The following is a 21,928-nucleotide window of genomic DNA, read 5'->3' on the forward strand; positions in this document are numbered from 1 at the left end:
ATATAAATCTCTTTTAGCTCAAAATTTCAATTTAATTTTCCCTTACTTTTTTTTCAGTTTTATATTGTGACCTAATTGTGTACCCAATGTTCCTTTTATGTTTGGCAAAGAGACTCATGAATTCTATTACCTCTAGCAGATAAAAGGGGACTTTTGAAATGGCTAGCAGCTACAGATCAATACCCTAACTCAATAGAGATAATTATTGAAATCACTAGGAGACTAGCAAGCTGTCAGCTGTAAGCAATCATTTTTGGCCTGGAATAAATCTTCAGAAAACACAAAGCAAACTTTAAATGTAGTCTTTTAAAATTGAGAGTCCTAGGCCTACAATTGTCTTTCTATTATCCATTTCCACAGATCTGTTATTATTAGTTCCTGATAATATATATTGATTTTTAAATACTTTGTTCTACTATGCTTCATATTGAACCTTAATTCCTCCACTTTTTTTCCTATCCATCATCCTGCATTGTTGTCTTATTAAACTATTAAATTTTGTTTACTTAGTATTTAAAAGTATGAATATCTTATTTGGATTTAAGTATTTGCAGTGATCAGTCATGGAGATATAGGAGAAAGTTGTCATATCTACAAATGAAAGTAAAATTTCCTGTAACAGCATTTCTCCTGTATCTGAATTCTGCCTTACTGATACATTTGCATTTTGTCTACTAGTTATGGTTTCTTTAAACCAGTGAGGTTGTAGTTATCACCAAGGACTCACTTCTTTATCGCTCTCAAATTTCACACAGCTGCTTTCCATTTTACCCGAACTATGTTAGTAAAATATCCCTTTCTTTTCATTTGATGGTTTTTTGTTTTTTTTTTTTAGCCTTTCTCCTAGGATTCCTAGCTCCTTTTCAAGAATTATTGAATGGGCCTAACACCTTATTATATTAGTGAATTCAAATGGAAAGCTATTCCATTGTATATGCCCTGAAGAAAATCAATTAGGCTGAGTTTTACATCAAACACATTTTTCACCGTTTTTTAAAAAAATTCTGTGTCAGCGTCCTTTGTATTGTAAGAAAATAATTAAAATGAAAATCAATAGAAACTTTCACGAGGATACTTGCACACACACACACACCCCTACACACACAAACACGTTCTTGTAATAATAAGAAAAGCAATGCTTATAAAATGTTATAATAAAACCTGTTATATATATTCTAACCTATTATTATAAAATATGGTATGGTATGACTTCTTCCTTCAGATCAGTAAAAAAATACCAGTTGAAAGATGGGAGGAGACTTTAACTTATTAGATGAGTAACATGGCCCTTAATGGTCACTTTTATATATTTGATTATCTCTTTTATGAAAAGGGAGATGTCGGCTGGGCATGGTGGCTCACACCTGTAAGCCCAGCACTTTGGGAGGCCAAGGCGGGTGGATCTCCTGAGGTCAGGAGATCGAGACCAGCCTGGTAAACATGATGAAACCCATCTCTACTAAAAATACAAAAAACTAGCCAGGCGTGGTGGCAGATGCCTGTAATCCCAGCTACCCGGGAGGTTGAGGCAGGAGAATTGCTTGAATCTGGGAGCCGGAGGTTGCGGTGAGCTGAGATCATGCCACTGCACTGTACTCCAGCCTGGGCAACAAGAGCAAAGAGCAAAACTCTGTCTCAAAAAAAAAAAAAAAAAAAAAAAGGAAATGTAACGGTATTTTTTTTTTGCATTCCTTTTCCCAGGAATCCTTTTGTATTCCTTTGTTTTTTCCTTCACTGATCCCTCTCATGGTCAAAGGTCAAAATGTCTTCAGACACAATCTATGTCTCATTTATAAATAAAATAAATTTTTAAAAGTACACATAAATTACTGCTGGATCTCAAGGATAAAATGGAAATGAAAGCATTTAAGACCCAAGAAACAATTACATGTCTGAAGATAGTAGCATAGTAGAATGAAATGGATAGCTGATTTACATAGATGCTTCCACTGCCATGAAAATTATCCACTGTTTTCAGTTTCCTATTTGACAAGGTGAAATAGAGTGGAAAAAAAAGTCTTTATTCAGGTGCTCAAATTGCAAACTTGATCATTAATTTTGTCTTTATGTAAATAGTTAATGCTAACAGGTGACAGCCCTACACAAAACCTGGTTTTACAGATGTCTAGGGACTTTTAAATGTTTGCTGTACTATCTATCCCAGAGAAAAAGAATAGAAAATAATTTCAGACCATGACATTACATGTATTAATTTTGGGAGCACACTCACACACATGGCTAGTGATTAACTGGTGGAATTAATTTATTTTGGCTTCAGTCACTCAGTCTTAGGCATTAAGATGATGGATTTTTTCTTAATTCTAAAAGCTTTCTTTTGAAAGTCAAACTTCTGTGGACCAGAGAAGAGCACTTAATTCATTTGACACTGAGAACTTCTTTAGGAAGTGCATAGTGCAAATGGTAACAGTTCTTTCACTCTCACTTGGCCTCTCCCTAAACAGATCCTGCTTTTATGATTATCTTTTATCCCACTCTCCTAACAGTAATTCTTTAGTTTCTCATGGTAAATATCTCCAGTTCAGGGTTTCTGAAACTTGCACTACCAACGTTTTGAACTAGATAATTCTTTGTTGTGTGAAGCTGTTTTCTGTGCACTGTAGGATGTTTAGCAGCACCCCGATCTTTGCCCACTAGATGACAATAGCAGCCCCTCCATATCCTAACTATCAAAAATATCTGCAGACATTACCAAATATCCCATGGAGAGCAAAACTGCCCAGAATGAAGAACCATTGCTCTAAGGCTTAGTGTTATCTATTTTTTTAAAAAAAAATGTTTTAAGTATCTTGTTTACCTAGATACACAAAAGTTAATTACCCTTTTTTAAAATCATCTGAGAATATAAGACATTGTCATGATTACTTAGAGAGTATGTGACTGAATTATCAAAATATTTGTAATAAGAGTACTGATGAATAATATCTGAGAAGTTCTTAGTCTGGCTGATAATTTCAAGAAGTTAAAGTGTATTTACTTATCTAATACTCAATCCTGTGAAATAAATAAAATTACTTTTCCATTTTACAGAAGTAGAAAGAGTGGTTTGGAGAGGTTAAGTAATGCCAAGATCACACAGCTAGCAAAAAGACATAGGTGAAAGATGTATTTTGCAATATTCAAGATATATGTTTAGATCAGAAATCTAGTTTGTTTCTAAGAGTTCCAAGGAGTTACTGGCAATAACTTCTGTAAAATGCTTGAATGCACCGACCGTTGCAGGTTCAGATTCTTGGTCTTCATAATGATATCTTATCTTTATTGTCCTAATTCCTTATAGAAGTATTCTGACACGTGCATCTTTAAAGTTAGATTCCATAGATTCAAGCTTCAAGTCCAGATGGTAAACTGATATGCTATTTACAGGGTAATATAGTTGAGGGGATTGGGCTAAATTAAAACAAACAAAACCCCCTACAATTATAAATAGCATCTGGCATTAGGCCTCGAGTAGAGAATTGGCAATGTTGGGGCCAGTGGGCCCATCCAAAAGTGGTAGCAGCCTATTACCTCCAGCTCATGGTTGCCGTGCAGGAATATGAGGTTAAGGATCCCAGATCTGCTGATTTCACAAGAAATGCCAGAATCCCAGATTTTTACATAAAATTCCCTGATTGTATTGCTTAGAATGAATTAAAATCAAAGCAAAAAAAAAAAAAGACTTGGTTCTAACGAAACACATCTGCAGACTAGAAGCCTATTGGGTACTCTTTCTGACCTCTGCTCCAAAGGACAAGTGTTTATAAATTAGAATATATTATGGAGATGATTCTTTGTTGCAGAAAAAGGAATATTGCCTTTCTAGCTATTGAATTTCTCAACTTTGGTCATTTCACTGCTTTTTAAATCATCTCTAAAAGAAGCAGAATTTTACTAAGCAAAATATATACAGAGAGAGGAAACACTAAAGAACATTGGTCTGGGCAAAGATTTCATGAACAAGATCTCAAAAAGCACAGGCAACAAAAACAAAAATAGACAAGTGGGATTATATCAAACTAAACAGCTTCTGCACAGCAAAGAAAACAATAAACAGAGTAAAGAGACAACCTGCAGAATGAGAGAAATTATTTGCATACTATTCATCATACAAGTGGTTAATATTAATAATAAATAAGAAACTCAAGCAACTCAACAACAAAAAAATTAAATAATTTAATTTAAAAATGGGCAAATAAGGTGAGAGGACATTTCCTAATAGAAGACAAACAAACGGTCAACAGGTATCTCAAAAACACTCAATATCAATAATCATCAGAGAAATACCAATCAAAATCAGAATGAGATACCATCTCACTCTAGCTAGAATGGCTGCTATTAAAAAGACAAAAAATAACAAAATGCTAGCAAGGCTCAGAAGAACACTTATACACTGTTGGTGGGAATGTAAATTAGCACAGCCATTATAGAAAGCAGTATGGAGGTTCCTCAAACAATTACAAATGATCCAACAGTCTCACCACTGGATATATATCAAAAAGAAAAGAAAAAGGAAAAGAAATCAACATGTCAAATAGATATATGCATTCCCACGTTTATTGTAGCATTATTCACAATAGCAGAGATAAGGAATGAACCTAAGTTGCCTATCAATAGATGAATGGATAAAGAAAATGTGGTGTGTGTGTATATATATATATAATGAAATATTATTTAGTCAAAAAAAAAAAACTGTCATTCACAGCAACACGGATGAGCTCAGATATATTAAATGAAATAAACCAGGCACAGAAAGATGAATATTGTATTTTCTCACTAGTATGTGGAAACTAAAAAGCTGATTTTCTAGTAATAGAGAGTAGAGTGGTGGTTATTAAAGGGTGGATAAGAGAGTGGGGAGATGGGGATAGCCAGAGGTTGGTTAAAGGATACTAAATTACAGCTGTATTGGAAGGACAAGTTCTAGTGTTCTATAGCACTGTAGGGTGTTTAGGATAAACAATTTGTTGTACATTTTGAAATAGCTAGAAGAATGGACTTTGAATGTTCTCAACACAAAGAAACAATAAATGTTTGAGATGATAGATATGCTAATTACCCTGAATTGATAATTACATATGGTATGTATGTATCAAAATATCACACTATGCCCATAAAAAACATATAATTATCGTGTATGTATTAAAAATAATAATAAGAAAAATTCAAACTGGAGAATAAAGGTTTCAAAAGTAAATGTATACAAAATAGGGATTTTTAAAAATTCAAGTCAATAGAATTTTTATTTAGAACTCTTTTCCAGCATGGTTTTAATCATATGCATATGGAAATTCTCCAGTTGAATTTTCAAGATTAAGAAAGTTATATTAAGAAGCTGTAACACAAATTGACTTTATTGCTTATTTATAAAAGTTGATCTATGATGGCAGTTCATGTACTTTTTAATGCCAAATAATTCATGCTAAAACTTCATTATAACACCTAAATGCATGTATGGATCCACTTCCCTTGACTCATTTAGCATAAAAACAATTTCTCACGCCAATACTTCAGCTGACCATTCTGAATGTACCATTACACACACATGCACACACATACATTCATACATACATACGTATATATCATTATAAAATCATGATTATTTTGTGTATAAGCAGAATCACATGCTGCTTCATTTTTTCCCTAACATAATATCTTCCATTGTCTGCATTTGACTTTATTTTCATGACATAGCAAAATAAAAATGCAGAGAAATATGAGATAATCGAGAGATATGTTTTGTATCAAAATGTCTTTGCATCTAGAAATAAAAATAATCACCTTATTTAACAAAAACACAAATGAGCATTGTTTGAAAAAGGTAACTGTTACTTCACTGCTAAATGTCCTACAATGCACAAGACAGCCTGGACCTCAACCCCAAACTTGACAAAGAATAAGTATGCCCAAAATGTCAATAATGCTGAAGTTCATAAACCCTAATAGTTTATCTTCCAAGTATGATTGGTTTATTGTATGAGTTGAAATTTGTCCTTCTAAAATTCAGATGATAAAATCCTAATCCCCAGTCCCTCAGAATGTGAATTGATTTGGAAATGGAGTCATTGCCGATGTAATATGTTAAGATAAAGGGAAGTGACACTGGAGTAGGGTAGACCATTAATGCAATATGACTGGTGTCTTTATAAAATGGCAAGATTAGGAGCAGAAACACACACACAGGGAGAACATCATGTGAAGATGTAGGCAAAGATTGGGGTGATGTTTATATAACCTGATGAATGCCAAAGATTGCTAGCTAGCAAACCACCGGAAGCGCACGGAGAGGCGTAGAACAGCTTCTTCCTCACAGCTCTCAGAAAGAACCAACACTCCAGAAACCTAGATCTCAGAGTTTTAGCCTTCACAAGTCTAGAACAATAAATATCTGTTATTTAAGCCACTCAGTCTGCAGCCCTGGCAAACTAATATATTGCACTTTTAACTTCTGTGCCAGCACTTACCTTCCTTAAGGATTCTGCTGAGGAACAGCTGTGAAAAAAAAGAGAAATAATAATAACATCCACAACAATAAGCTGTGCCTGAAATGACTGAGTAAGGCTCAGTTCATTTAGTAATGCAATCACCTAATTTAAATCAATGTTATGTTTGAAACCAAAGCAAAAACAAATGCTTTGCTAAAGATGTCTCAAGATGTAGTAGGGTTGCCCAGAACAATAATTTCTGGTAAAGATTACTCCCAAACTGAGATGTAACATGTTTCTGAACCAGTAAATGCATTATAACTACCAAATTATAGCAGAATGTATCTTTATTCTTGGACATTTGCTCCCAGAGAGGAGCAGGATATGCTCATGCAGAACAAGTTAGCAATCAAAACAGTTGCATTTCTAAGTATCAGGCTTCTGCTTCCCTTTCTTTTATCCAGCCAAAGTCACTTCATTTCTTTGATGATAAATGCATTGTGAATACTTCAAACTCTTCAAAGGCATTCTGTCTTTTTCTGGATGACAAAAATTGTGTGTGTGTGTGTGTGAGTGTTAGAGATGGGCATAGATATACATGCATGTGTGACTATACTATGGGACAGACCTCCTTCTGCCTTTTTCTCTATGCTTTTAAAAATTTTGAATCTTATTTTTCTACTATTTCTCATAGTGTGAATGAGGCAATTGCTTCCTCTGAGTAAAATGAATCTCTGCACTGCAACATTGAGGGTGCATGTGTCAGACACATAGATGTTTCCCTGCTGAATGGTATATACTCTAGTCATTCTGCCAAAGGCTCCTCCAGGGACATCATCATTGAGACTGTCTGCCAAGATTCTGTGGCAACTGGATATCAGGTTATTTTCAAATGTGCAATTCAGTGGAGTGATAGAGCATAGTGGCTGACACTAAACTTCCAGTTCCCAAAGATGTGTAACTAGTTTTCTAGAAAAAAAATCTGCCTATTGCACATTTTGCACTTTGGTTGGCCGTGTGTTAAAAATTGTTCCCAGAGATGGAGTTCACAGACTAGTGTGAATGAATGAAATCTGCCTGGAAGGAAACAGCCTGCACTTTAAAATTAAGTACCCATTCTTTTAGGCATCTAGAGCTGGTTCTATTGCAGTGTAAAACACATAGGATCACCTATGAAGTGTTTTCACATAAATAGTTGAACTGCAATCAAACCAAGATGTGAGTTTTAGCTCCCAGTACAGGTAATACAAGAGAAGAACCACTTACATGATACTAAAAAGAATCAAACGTACAAATCCAGAATGTGGAATGTTCTTTAAGACAGTGAATTTGGTTTCTCTAGCAAGTTAATATAATTAAAAGAAAATGGAAGGAAATTGTTCTATATTAAATGTACTTCTTAAGAGATATAACAATCAAATGTAATGTATGGATTGGATCTTTGTTCAAACCAAGTGTAAAAAACTATATCAGGAAACTATCAGAAAAATTTGATTATGGGCTGGATATCAGATGATAGCAAAAAAAATGCTGTGTTTGTCCATTTTCATACTGCTGATAAACACTTACCCAAGACTGGGCAGTTTACAAAAGAAAAAAAATTAATTGGACTTACAGTTCCATGTGGCTGGAGAAGCCTCACAATCATGGTGGAAGGCAAGGAGGAGCAAGGCACATCTTACATGGATGGCAGCAAGCAAAGAGAGAGCTTGTGCAGGAAAACTCCTCCTTATAATAACCATCAGATCTCATGAGACTTACTCACTATCAGGAGAGTAGCACAGGAAACACCTGCCCTCATGATTCAATTACCTCCCACCGGGTCCCTCCCACAACACATGAGAATTCAAGATGAGATTTGGGTGGGGACACAGCCTAACCGAATTAAAGCCAATTTTGTTTTAGGCATAAAATATCTCCATATTTGTTTTAAAAGGTGAATAATGATTGAATTTGCAGGGGAAATGACATGATACCTGGAATCAGTTTCATAATACTTCAGCTGATAAATAAAATAAAAATAAATAATAGATAAAAGGAATGAGGAAAAGACAACTGTTGAAACTGAGTGATAGGCACTTGGGAATTTGTTGTGAGATTTTTCTCTACTTTTTTTGTGAGATTTGAAAAGTTTTGTAACAAACATTTAAAAAGTAAGAATGCTGACTTTAGATTCACATATTTCTGTGTTCAATCCCTACATCTCCATGTAGAGTTACTAGATTTGTGCTGGGTAAACATTTCTCACTTCATTTGTATATTCTGCTAAAAATACCGTATTACCTCTTTATGTAAAGAGAATTTATTTTCACATATTTAAAAGGCAGGTACCTCACATAGTAAGTAATTGGTAACCAGTCATGATCATAACTACAGCATTCCTACTACCCAGATATATGTCTCATTTGTGCCACATACACACACACATATACACACAAACACCTATCTACATACACATATATATATGGATGTGTATACATTTGTCTGTGTATGTTTATATAGGTCTCATTTGTGCCACCTACATACATATATATTCACACACACATTCACATATATTTATACACCTGTATCTATACATATGTATGTGTAGATATTTATATATGTCTGTCTATATATAGGTGGCACAAATGAGGCATATACATAAATGTATTGTGTATATATATATTTTGTAATATGTGTGTATATGTGTATGTGTGTGTTTGTATATGTTTGTGTGTATATATAGCCAAAAAAAATCAAATAAACTAGTTTTCACTCCCACTAAATCCTCCCTTTTGCATGCACACACACACACTCACAGACACACACACCCTTGACTAATATCTGCATATGTTTAGAAAAATACATTATTATAAGAAACATTTGAATGTCAGCTTTCAGAGCTATATGGATTTCCTCTTTTAGTATATCGCTCTTTTCAGAGAGAATAGGATAGAAGTTAGCATTTTTGAGCTTCCATAGAAGGTAATGTTTGGACTGTTTGATGTAATTGGCAGAGTGTTGAAGAAACATTTCAAGTACCATATTTGACAGATAATCTTTAGTTGACCTATTTTAAGTAGTGTATGTTTAATTTTATTAAAATAATATTACCTTTAAAATTGTAAATACTTTATATTCTAAAGTGTTCAGGGTACTCAGGTATGAAGGACAGTAGGTCCTCTGCAATGTATTCCTGCATTGGGTGCACTATGTAACATATTCTAATACCAAGAGCAGTCATTTAAATAATTCCAGGTCCTTCCTCAGAATATCTAAGGCATTATAATTTTTGTCTTTATTTATTTTTATTTGGAAGAAAATGAGGAAGAAAACAAACAGAAATGAAGGAGGAAATGAGGAAATCCTCCATATGGGAGCATTGCACACCCTGGAATAAGTAAACCAGCATTTCATTACTTGGGATGTATGCTATTCTAGTATGTGGGTAAAAAAAAAATTGTTTTTACCTGTTTATGGGCTGCAAAAATGACCATTTTGCTATTTTAATTGTAAGACATTATAATTGATTTTTTTATCTGCCATATAAAGCTTTACATTCGTTAGTTATTATTCCAGTAGAAATCCTTCATTGCTTTAAGATGAAGGATATTTGCAAGAGGAATTCTGCCAGATTGTAGGATTATTAGACTAGTCCCGATTCATCATCCTTCATAAAGTTTGGCTGTAATCTGCACATTTATATGATAATTTTCTAGTATGATTAAATGTTCCCATATTATACCTTTTGAATAAGACAGCACTTGCTTAACTCTTTCTCTCTCTTCTCTCTTGCAATGTCATTGTTGATTATAACTTAAATTCAGTTTCAGTAGACTACATAAATTGAACACAATGACATTCGTTTAGGCATCTTTAGGCATGTTTGTGTAAGCATTACAGGAAGTCCCTTCAGGGAACCAGAAATTTCTCAGAAGTGCTCTTTGTTGCTATATTTTATGTTGTGTTATAGTTGGAGGACAATACTGTTGCGAAGACAATGCCCAAATCCTCTTTTTCTATTCTCCTATGGACAACACTTCTGAATGTAGTGGAGAAAATTTAAGCACGCTGAAGAAAGTCAGTTATTAGTTGGTGGAACATTAACTCCAAACTTGAATGGGTAGACTAGAGGCAACTTCTGACCTGCAATCAAAATAGATAAAGTAGCCTGTTTTCCCCACAGAACCACATCCACTTATACAGCAATAACAATGAAAGATATGTACAAAAGACAAAACAGGAAAGAAAGAGAAAATCAGTAGATTAAGGCTTACTTCCTAAGTCCAAGGGCAGGGTAGGCCTAACGAAACCATGGAGAAGGTTTCCTAGGCCTGAGTAAATCTCATGAGTCCCAGCATATATTGAGAAACAGAGACAGAGCCTAAGAAACCCCCACCATCTGCCCACCCCCATCTCTTCACCCTGATAACTCTAGATTGAGCTTTAATCCCTTTGTGTGGCACAGAAAAAGCCTTATCCTTGACCATAATGGCCCATTCCAGAAACTTTGTCTAAGAAGAGTGGGAGAGGTCAGAAAGTTGGTTGAGGAGGTAAAAAGGAGCCTTAGGTCCTGAAGTTACAAGTGCTTTTATTACACCATCACAGTTCTAGCATTGGAAATGCTCTTGATGAATATAGGTTTAGAAACACTTCATTAGTAATGTTAAATTATACAATATTCACATAATTTACTTATCATCATAAGAATGGCATGAAATTAATTTTACTTTATTTAAAGATTTTCTATGCAATAAAAACAAACTTCTATTTTATTCCTGTACAAAAATAGACCCCATATTCTATTCTAGACTGTGTTACACAAAAACTACACTCTTGTTATAATTCCAGTTTGGTTGAGTACTTATAATATTCAATATTAAGTAGATAATATGTTTCATACATCAAAGTAAATTTTATAATAGAGATAATCTCAATAACTTTTTAAAAAATAACTTTTTATGTTTACATATTTGTGCATATGTACAGAAAATTGTAACATTGAACACAGAATTTCCATAAATCCTTCACTGTAGTTTTGCAGTGTTAATATTTTATCATACTGCTGTGTTGATTTCTTTCTTTCTATTTTTTCTTAACTATTTGAGAGTAGCTTGTAAAAATAATGTCCACTTACCCCTAAATATGTCAGTATATATTTCTTAAAAAACAAGGACATTCTTATATATATTCATAGTGTAATTCTCAAAAATCGGGAAATTAAGAGTGATATAATACTATTATCTAAAACCATAGGCCTTATTCAGAATTTGTCAATTGTTCAAGTAACACTCTTCCTCACATATTAAAAAATGTTAATTAAAAATATTGAATTACACATTGCATTCAGTTGTTATGTTTATTTGTTCTTTCTTGTTTTTTAAATTTGGAACATCTCCTTAGTCTCAATATGAGCATAAAGAAAGTGTATTCAGATGATTGTCTCTTTACTCCATTCCGGGTCTTTTGTGTTTCCATACAAATTATAGAATTGTTTCAATATCCAGAATATATTAGGTCAGTGCAAAAGTCATTGCAGTTTTTGCCATTACTTTCAAAAGCAAAAACCGCAATGATTTTTGCACCGGCCTAATATTAAAAACTCAAACAATTCACTAGCAAAAAGAAAACTGATTTAAAAATGGGTAAAAGATGTGACTAGATACTTCTGAAAAAAAGACATAGAAAGGGCCAACAGATGTATGAAAAAGTGATCAACATCACTAATCATCAGAGAAATGTAAATCAAATGAGATAGCATCTCACTCTAGCTAGAATGGCTAAAAAAGACGAAAAATAATAAATGTTCATGAGGATGTGGAGAAGGGCAAATTCTTATACATTGTTGGTGGGAATGCAAATTAGTACAGCCACTATGGAAAACCATATAGAGGTTCCTTAAAATTTCAAAACTACTGTATGATCTGGCTGTCTCACTAGTAGGTATATGTCCAAAGGAAAGGAAATCAAGATGTTGAAGGAGGTACCTGTACTCCCATGTCTATTGCAACACTATTCACTTATGAAATCAACCTAAGTGTCTATCAATCAACAAATGAATGGATTTTACAAATGTGGTATATATACACAATAAAATACTATTTGGCCATAAGAAAGAATGAAATCCTGTCATTTACAACAACATGGATGAACCCAAAGAATATTATATTAAATGAAGCAAGGCAAGCACAGAATGACAAATAGTGCTTGATCTCACTCATAGGTGGAATCTAAAGTTGATCTAACAGAAGTAGAAAGTAGGAGATTGGTTACCAGGAGCTGGAAAGTATAAGGAGGAAGGGTGTGGGGAGGGGTTGGTTGATGAGTACAAAGATACAGTTAGATAGGAGAAAGAAGTTCTGTTGTTCTGTGCACAATAGGATGACTATAATTATAATAATGTGTATTTCAAAATAGCTACAATAGAGGATTTTGAATGTCCTCATAAAGAAATGACAAATGTTTGAGGTGATAGGCATACTATTTATCCTAATTTGATAATTATACAATGTATACATATATTAAAACAATACACTTTACCCCATCAATATGTATAATTATCGTGTATCAATGAAAAACAAGATAAAACTTAAAATAAAATGGAAAAAATGGGCTAAAGCAGTTTCTCTTCTCCAGAGCTATAAACATTAGTGGACTGGTTAGTTTCCAAATCTCTTTTCATTTGCCCCCCTAAACCCATTATCAGCCCAATATATATGTCACTTTTTCTGCCTTGTATATTGGAAAATGTATATGGCTCTGTGTTTGAGTAAATAAGCCTTTGCAACTGCCATATGCAAAGGCTCCAAAGTATTTTGCTCTACTGAGAAGCCTACTGTTTACTAGCACTTCTGAGTAGGGCTATCAAAACACAAGCTTGATGACCTTGTTTCTCTCTCTCTCTTTACTAAATTTACTGAGACTTCATTGAAATTTATCAATTTGACAATCTCTTTCAGCTTCATATGATATGACCTTATTCAAGCTTCATTTTGTTTCAGTAGATTAAACAAGAGCTGTTTATTTTTAGTTATTTCATGTGCACCATTTGTCAAAATCTCTGCAAGCATTTAGCAAATGATGAGCTGTAATTTGCATACATCATGATTATATATATATATATGTTATAGAACATAAGGAGGTTCAATATATGTGTCTTGTTAAGGGAAGAACAATTATATTTTAATTAGTATTTAAATGGAAAAACATGGAAAATCTCAATAGTTTTATATGGATTCATGGATTTGGACTACAATGAAATCCATGGTAACATTAATCAGGTGACAGTTTTTATTATACTTTGCTGCCTACCCACCTGTCTTATAATGCTACAACATACATCAAGATAATTTGATTTAGCCAATATGTAACAAATACATCCTCATACTTTTGATTATAAAGACAGTTTATTGTAATTTTAAGTAATTAACAGCTAAGAAAATAATTATTTTAAAAATATTTTATTAATATTAACTAATGAGAAAATTACTAAGTTGAGCTTTGTTCCTTTTGCAATATTATTCTATTAAAATAGTTTAAAGATAATCTCCCTTGTGAGTGCAATGTTGTCCTAATTATTTTGTTAATCATTTTTGGTTTTATATAAAGAAAAAGACAAAAATTTAAAGAATCAAATAATATTTCTTGGAAATGTCTAACATGAAAAAAGGGAACATTCTAATGTAAGGATCTAATCTGTGTATACAAATAAACACAAGATGGTATTACATTATTAATATTTGATATGGTATAAAAATTATACTTTTTTCATCATTGTAAAATAAGATAATTTCCTAACAAATGGAAGGTAGATTGGGGAGGTGTTTGTTTTACATAAATCCAAACATCATTTAACTTTAAAATTGCTTCTTACTGCTAGTCCTAAATGTGTCCTCTAAAATTGAACTAAATATTTATGATGACAGATTAGTAAGAGATATCTATGTCATTGACTCTGAGGGAACTGACACTAACTTATTTAAACAGAGCTTGATTAAAACAAATACACCTGTATCTCTGTTCATATTATCATCTGATTTGCCTTCATTTAAAAAAAAAAGACTTACAATTTTAAAAACATTTGAAAGATGTTTTGGACTCATTTCACCATATGTCCCCGACTCAGACTTACAGCCTGTATCTAAGAGAAAATTAAGCTGCCCCTACTTTTTCATCCTTAGAAGCTATTCTGTGATCCTCTTTTTATAAGATGACAGATCTGTTAAAACTTAGATATGTAATATCTTATTTTTTCTTATCATTTTATAAATTAATTACTTCCCTTGATCAATTTATTTTTTAAATTAATTCCACTCATTTTTATATTGTAAATATGGTTAGCCTTGTTCCATTTTCTTATGAACTGAAGGGGGTTTTTAGAGGTCTGTTGACTTTTACTGGACCTTTAGTATTGCAATTGCTGTGTGGCTTATTTTACAGATTTTTAAAAACCCACTATATAATAAGAGCAATGCCACAAGTGTAATTTGGTCTCTAAACTCATACATTTTTTGTCTGAGAGTCAAGTGTGCAAAGAAATAAAATGCAGCATTAGATGGTTAGATCCATGAGCAGTAGTGTAAGAAAGAAGAAACTCTCCAACTGATTCCCCTATCAATATTGTGTTGCAGGATAACTTGAGTAAGCACAAAACCTCTTAATTGAATTTCTAGGATAATTTCTTGAAATCTGGCTTTGCAAAATGGCAGAAGGAGACTAAAACTAGGGGACAAGAAGTTGTTATGCTAGTTGTTTAGTTCTATCCATATATAGTTTAAATCTTACTATGTCATACAGGTGCTAGGGAAACTAATAGAATAAATTCAACTGAAGGGGATACAGAATTTTGTATCTAGTCAGTATTGGGCATGTGACATACACAATGCTAAAATATTACTTTATAGACTCTGAACAGTACTTTATAATTTTTGTAAAATAAATTCAGTCATTAAAAGGTAATGCTAACTTGTGAAAAACAAAACAAATCGAAACAAAGCAGATTCTATTTTAGGACTGCAGTTAGCTTAACATGCCTAAGGTCAAGTGAATTCTAATAGCAAAGCTGTGCCTGACTGTGCACAGCAAATAGTAATCTATTAGGCAAATTTCAAATGCTGAATTTTTAATGCAATATGGTGATTAAACCATGGCCTTGACTCTTTTTAAAGGATTTGTAAAGAATAAATGAAAACCATAGTAAGGATATTGAATTAGTCCTTGCAATTTTTCTACTCAAAAGCCTGTAAAGATTTTCCTTGGAAGTATAGTAGATATTCATCAATAAATATTTAGGAAGAAAAGAAGTCTACAAAAGAAACAGATGGGCACATCACTGGGGAGAAAGTCTGCTTACTATAATTATATAGGTTATTCAAGGAACACAAGGCTCTGTGTAACTTCAGCAAAGTATGTGAGCTTGTGCTCCCTAAGAATTTTACTGGTCACTGGACTCCTCCAGAAACACTTCACTCCTAGAATCCTCAAGTGAGAAAACCAGAGATAAATGTGTACTTCCTACCAAGTGCATTAATATGAAACCAATTTAAATTGTGAGATTAACACTGAGAGAGCACTTGCAATCTATTATCATTTGCATGCAAAGATAAACTCTGGTGGTAGATGTTCCAAGCTGAAAACAAATAAGCAAACAAACAACCAAACAAATAAAATGTGTCTAATGGGGAGTATATAGAGCTATCCAAATTGCCTCTTTAAGACACATTTTAAATATTTCTTCTTATATTAGAGTCTACATTTTTAATGGATATTTGTGCATCCTATTTGCATGAGACACAATGTGTTAAGTGAAATGTGAGGCTTTTCTTTAATCTAGTAATAAAACAGCAACAAAGGAAGTACCTGGACATAAGCATTTTTTTTATGTTTGCAAGTAATATTTCAAGAATTTAGAGACAAAACATGTAGGAGCTGTATAATGCTTGCAATTATGTGCATGGCAGGATTAAGCAATGGTTATAGAGAGAACTATAGTGACCCACAGAGATTGTGGTGACTGAGTGCCTTATAAATTTAAGACTCACCAAAAGATAATAGGAGGCCATATTCTTTGATCACAAGTGTGAACTTTGTATTTAACATGGTTTGTAAAAGTTATTTTAACTCCCTTTTAATTGGATGATGGTCTTTGTTGGAAAACCAGGATCCGTGAAGCCCATATTCTCTCTCTATATATAGACATATATAATGGATAAAATATTAGTGCATTTATACTTCTGGTGAACTAAATGATTACAGCCTAGCAGTGGAACCCCGTCCAGTTGCCTGCACAGCATAATTTGGGTGAGAGGGAAATGGAAAAATTGATTCTACAGTTCCATCCCTTTGAGGGGACAGCTAGGGAATTGCTAAACAATTGGTAGACGAATCCCTAGCGTGCTAGGCATCTGAGTCATCTCCAATTTCTATGGAATTAAGTAGGGGTCAATCACTTCCTTTCAGAGAATTCCCTCACAACCTTAGGTTAATAAATAATCTATATGTCTTTCTTGATCAGCAGATTGATTTAAGAAATCCCTAAGTTGGGTTGGGACGCTTACGTATGAAAAATGTCTCACCACATTTTTGCTTCAGTTACTACTATTGAGTAAACTGGAAAAGACTCTTCTTTCTCTCAGATATTCAGCAATATCCAGCTTACTAGCCAAGAGCCAAGCTAACTAAGGCCAAAATAGCTACTCTTTGACAGTCTCTATATTGAGTGCTTAGGAGACTACAAAGAAATAGCATCAATATTCCACAGAATACGTAATATTTTAAGAGATTTGACATGTTCATGCAAAAAGAAAAACTGAAACATTTAGAGAATGTCAAGAAGTAAATGATGATAAGGATTGTAGGAAGCCTATGGGTTGATAGAAATCCTCTTTTACTGGGCTGGTCAACAATAGTTCTGTAAAGGATGAGATATCTGAGCAAGATCCTTAAAGTAGAATTTCTAAGACAGCCTTGTTTGCCAGAAAAATTAATAATGTTCTAGAGTTTGAAGACAAGCCTGAGGGGGAAGAAATACCCTAAACTAGGATAATAATACTCTAGTCCATGAAATTGTAAAATATCTATGTAGAAATGTGGATAAAGCCAGAAATGCTATATCCAATTAAATAAAATTTATTTTGCAATTATTTTATTTTTTATCTTCTCCCATAATGACAATATTATCTTCATCATTATTTCTCACTTTCGTCCGTCATTCCACCATAATGCTTTCCCCTGGTGTTTCTGTTTTGTGGTCTACATTATGTCTGCAAGCAGGTAAACCATTACTACTCATGCATATGCATAAGTTATCAATTTGTATTCTTTAACTTTTATGTAGTAACATCCACATCACTGTGGGAATAATATGTCTTAATTAATTAAAGATCCAAACAAATTCTTGGAGAGTAAGACACTGTAACACTCTAGAGAGGTATGGTTGAAGTCTGGAATCTGAAAACCATTAGGCTGCTCCTCAGAGCTTAATAGAATCTAAATCTAAGAGGACAAAGTTTCAAAAAGCCCCTGATGGTTGTTAGATGCCATTGTAGTACGTATTTAGTAGCTAGGGAACATTTTAAAAAATGAAAATCAACTCACATGCTCTCCAACAGGTAAATTACTAAACAAATTGTGGTGCACTCATAACCTAAAGTGTACTTAGAAATAAAAGGGACTATTGATGCATGCAACAGCCTAGATGTCCAGAGAATTATGCTGAGTGAAAAAAGTCAATTCCAAAAAGTTACTGATTGTATAATTTGATATTTATAAAATTATTGAAATAACAAAATGATAACAGCTTACATCATTTTTATTTCTTGGGTTTATGTTAAAAGAAAAGCAAAACACTATTTTAATTTAAAAAATGAAATAAAATTATAGAAATGATAAACTGTTAGTGTTGCCTGAGGTTATGAAGGTGTGGGGAATGTGAGAAAAGTAACTGTGGCTGTAAAAGGGAGGACGGACCTTCGTAGTGACGGACATGCTGTTTCTTGACTATACCAATGTCAATAGCCAGGTTATAATGTTACCTGTAGTTTTGCAAGATATTATCATCGGGGGAACTTGAGTAAATATATACAGGATTCTTCTGGTTTTTTGTTTGTTTGTTTGTTTGTTTGTTTGTTTGTTTTTCTTAGAACTATATGTGAATCTGGACATCACACACCAGGGTGGGGGGAGGGGGAGGGATAGCATGAGGAGATATATCTAATGTAAATGATGAGTTAATGGGTGCAGCACACCAACATGGCACATGTATACATATGTAACAAACCTGCACATTGTGCGCATGTACCCTAGAACTTAAAGTATAATAAAAAACAATAATTAAGAAAAAATAATAAAAATAAAAGATTATTTTTTAAAAGCCTAGTTAATCACATTTGGAGAATGAGAGGAAACCAATTCATTTTCTTGAGAACTAGTAAATAATGTGAAATATCTTGCCTTTATCCTGGGTTTTATATATGAACTGTAACACTGGGTAAACTAATGGTAGATAAATGAAATCTTCTCTTTATAGAATAATTTCTAAGAATAAGTGAGAAGAATATTAGAATTAGAATGTCATAATTTTGCAACCCTCAAAAGATTACTGAATACAGGCACTAAATTTCAGTGATTGCAAACATCACCAAAAGATAAACAGGCAGACGTGATACACTTCCTGCAGAAGGAAAACATCTACAGCTCGACCAAAGTGATCAAACCTCAATCTAAACAAGCCTCTGGATTTAGTTGCCTATTTTCAGGAAATACAGGAGACAAAGGAATACGTAACACTGCACCATGATTATGAAATCAACAAACTCCAGACTGTGAGAAATCCAGATTTCCCCAGAGCTTCCACCCATAAATAGTAAGAAAATAGAAGACAGAGAGAAAATCTGCAGATTGAACAGAAGCTTAAAAGGCATCATGTTTTTAAAAATTGAGCAAGATTAAACTATTTATGTCTAGGAATGTGCATATTGATATTAAAACTAGAAAAACGTAGAAGAAAAGGATTGCAGTAAATGTCAAAAGAGCAATTTAATCTTGCAGAGAAGGAAGAAGTTGTGATTGAATTGAGACACTTGGGCAAGACTTCTAGAAAGCTGGCAAAATTCTGTTTCACAGCTTGGGTTGTGGTGACAAGGATGTTTACCTTATAATATTTCACTAAGTTCTGCATATCTTTTCTGTAGTTTATTAAAATTAAACAATTTGAAATGGATCCTATAATGAAAATTTTCCAAATTTTGAAAATGCTTTGAAATCTTTACTTTAAAAATCTTATTATATGCTATTTTAAGATAAAAATATTAATATAATTATTTGCCATAACAGAACCTTTATGGTTTTTTCCAGTATTTAATTATCAATAATAAAGGTATACTAAGCATACTTTTATATTAAAAAATCTTGAAATCTTGATTGTATTATAGTTTCAGCCTCAGATATTCTGGTCCTTTGCTTACAGCTCGCAAAGTAAGGAAAATATAAAACTATTATGATCTGAACATCTGCAGTGTAAGTCTTTATTTAACATTTAAGTAATCCATCTCCTCCTTTATAAGTTAATTATTTTTATTAGTTCATTTAATAAGACATTATTAAATTTTAAGAGACAAGCCACACATATAGCATAAAACAAAACAGCCCTATTGATATTAGAAATTAACTGACGTATAAATGAAAATTACAAATCTTAGCTCTATGTTGACTTTTGCATAGCATAGATTATTATCACCCTTCACTACAAATATGGAGAATTATAATCTAAACTAAGAGCCCCAAGGAGAGACGCTTGAAGATTTGTGGTGGGAGAATTTTTAAAATATTGTTTTAGAAATATCTCCTCCTTCAGTAAAATTGATATTCGGTACACAGGGAATGGTGATTTAATTTGTCAACATTATTTACAGCTCCATGGCCGATATCATATACAATATTAATATATTAAGAGTAAAAAAACTAATTATGCATTTATTGCCTACATAATTATGAGCTAATTATACTACTAATGGAAAATGTCTTTCATTGCTGTTAGACTTCGATAAAGTTTTTTTAATAATCTTTACTTGGCATTTAGTGAGCTATAAATGTCTTCATAAATATAAATTCAATGCTTTCTTGAGAGAGCCCATTTAAAATAATAAATGTATGTGACAATGATCTTGTTTAGAAAATATGAGTTTTAAATACTGAATAGATTACAATCTATATTGGCTCCTTGGAATTATTGTTCTCTCTCTGTAGCTGAAGTTTGAAGCCATTCCTCCCAAGAGACATTATTTCTGCTGCAGTTTTTCAGCTATTTTTCAACTTTAAAACATCAGATTACCATTGATTGTGATTGTCCCGAGAGATATTTCTTTCTTATTCCCTGTGTGCTGTTCTACTGGGAGTTAAAACACAGTTATAAAATATCAAATGTGTCACGGGTAGATCACTCTTACTTAGTACAATTAGTAGAACCATGTTGTATAGTGTAATAGGCAATTAGAACCCAGCAAGGAAGAAACCTTGCACATTACAAACTCCCATGAAATCATGGCACAACTGGTGCTAAAACGAATCAGCATTTCCAAACATATCATTATTGAAACATAATTTCTATAAATGCTGTTTATAAATCAGAAAAAGCTTAAAAGAATTAAACCGGTAAGTCTTAAAGAAGATCCTAATGCAGTCTTTCAGCACATAATGAGGAATAACACTGGGGTCTATGACTATAAAACATATATTAATGATCCTTCTTTGCAAAAACTGAACAGCTTTTAGGAAAAACTGGATTAAATTTGAATAAAACAGATCTTAATTAGTCCAGCTTTTTTTCATCTATTCAATTATTTATTCAATTATTCAAAAAATATATTGAACTTCTATTTTGTGCCAATTTCTGCTCTAACAGATGGCAACGTGAACAAAACTAACTTGGTATTGTCATGAACCTCATAATCTAGTGGAAGGAGAAAGATACTAGGTAATAAAATAGACATATAATAGTCCAATGGTAAATGCTGTGAGGAAAACAGGAAAATTAACAGGGAAATAGAATAAGCTTGGAGTTGTTATTTTGTTTGAGATGATTAGACTAACCTCTCTGATATAATGAAAATTGAGTAAGGATTTGAAGTAAAAGAGTTACCTACGTAACAACTTGAGGGAATTGCTTCAGAAGAAGGGAATGGTAAATATGAAGGCCCTGCAGTTTTTAAAGTTTCACTGTGCTTCCTGTATGTGAAAGTTACTGCAGAGCCAGGTGGAAAGCGCAAGGATAGAAGTAGAGAGGCTGATTAGGAGCAGAATACAAAATTCTAGGCCCAAGTTAATGGTGGTTTGCACCAGGACAGTTGCTGTAGAGGAGGTGAACAAAGATCAGATTCTTAATATCTTTAAAAAGTGTTTTGATTTGCTAAGAAATGAGATGTGAGGCATAGAAGAAAGAGGAGTTGACAATCATGTTAGGGTTAGGGGCCTGAAAGATTTGAGATGCTGAACTGCTATGGACAAGAAGGGAGAGAAGATAGACATTCAGG

The 21,928-nt window shown here is 33.1% G+C and overlaps 1 protein-coding gene across 2 annotated transcripts in view; it reads left to right on the forward strand.

Annotated features, from left to right (window-relative positions):
• The window catches only part of LRRTM4 (leucine rich repeat transmembrane neuronal 4), a 794,625-nt gene that overhangs the window by 467,444 nt on the left and 305,253 nt on the right, over positions 1-21,928 (forward strand). The window lies entirely within an intron of this gene.

This window comes from Pan troglodytes, chromosome 12 (genome assembly GCF_028858775.2).
Source record: "Pan troglodytes isolate AG18354 chromosome 12, NHGRI_mPanTro3-v2.0_pri, whole genome shotgun sequence".
Taxonomy (NCBI): Eukaryota; Metazoa; Chordata; class Mammalia; order Primates; family Hominidae; genus Pan; species Pan troglodytes.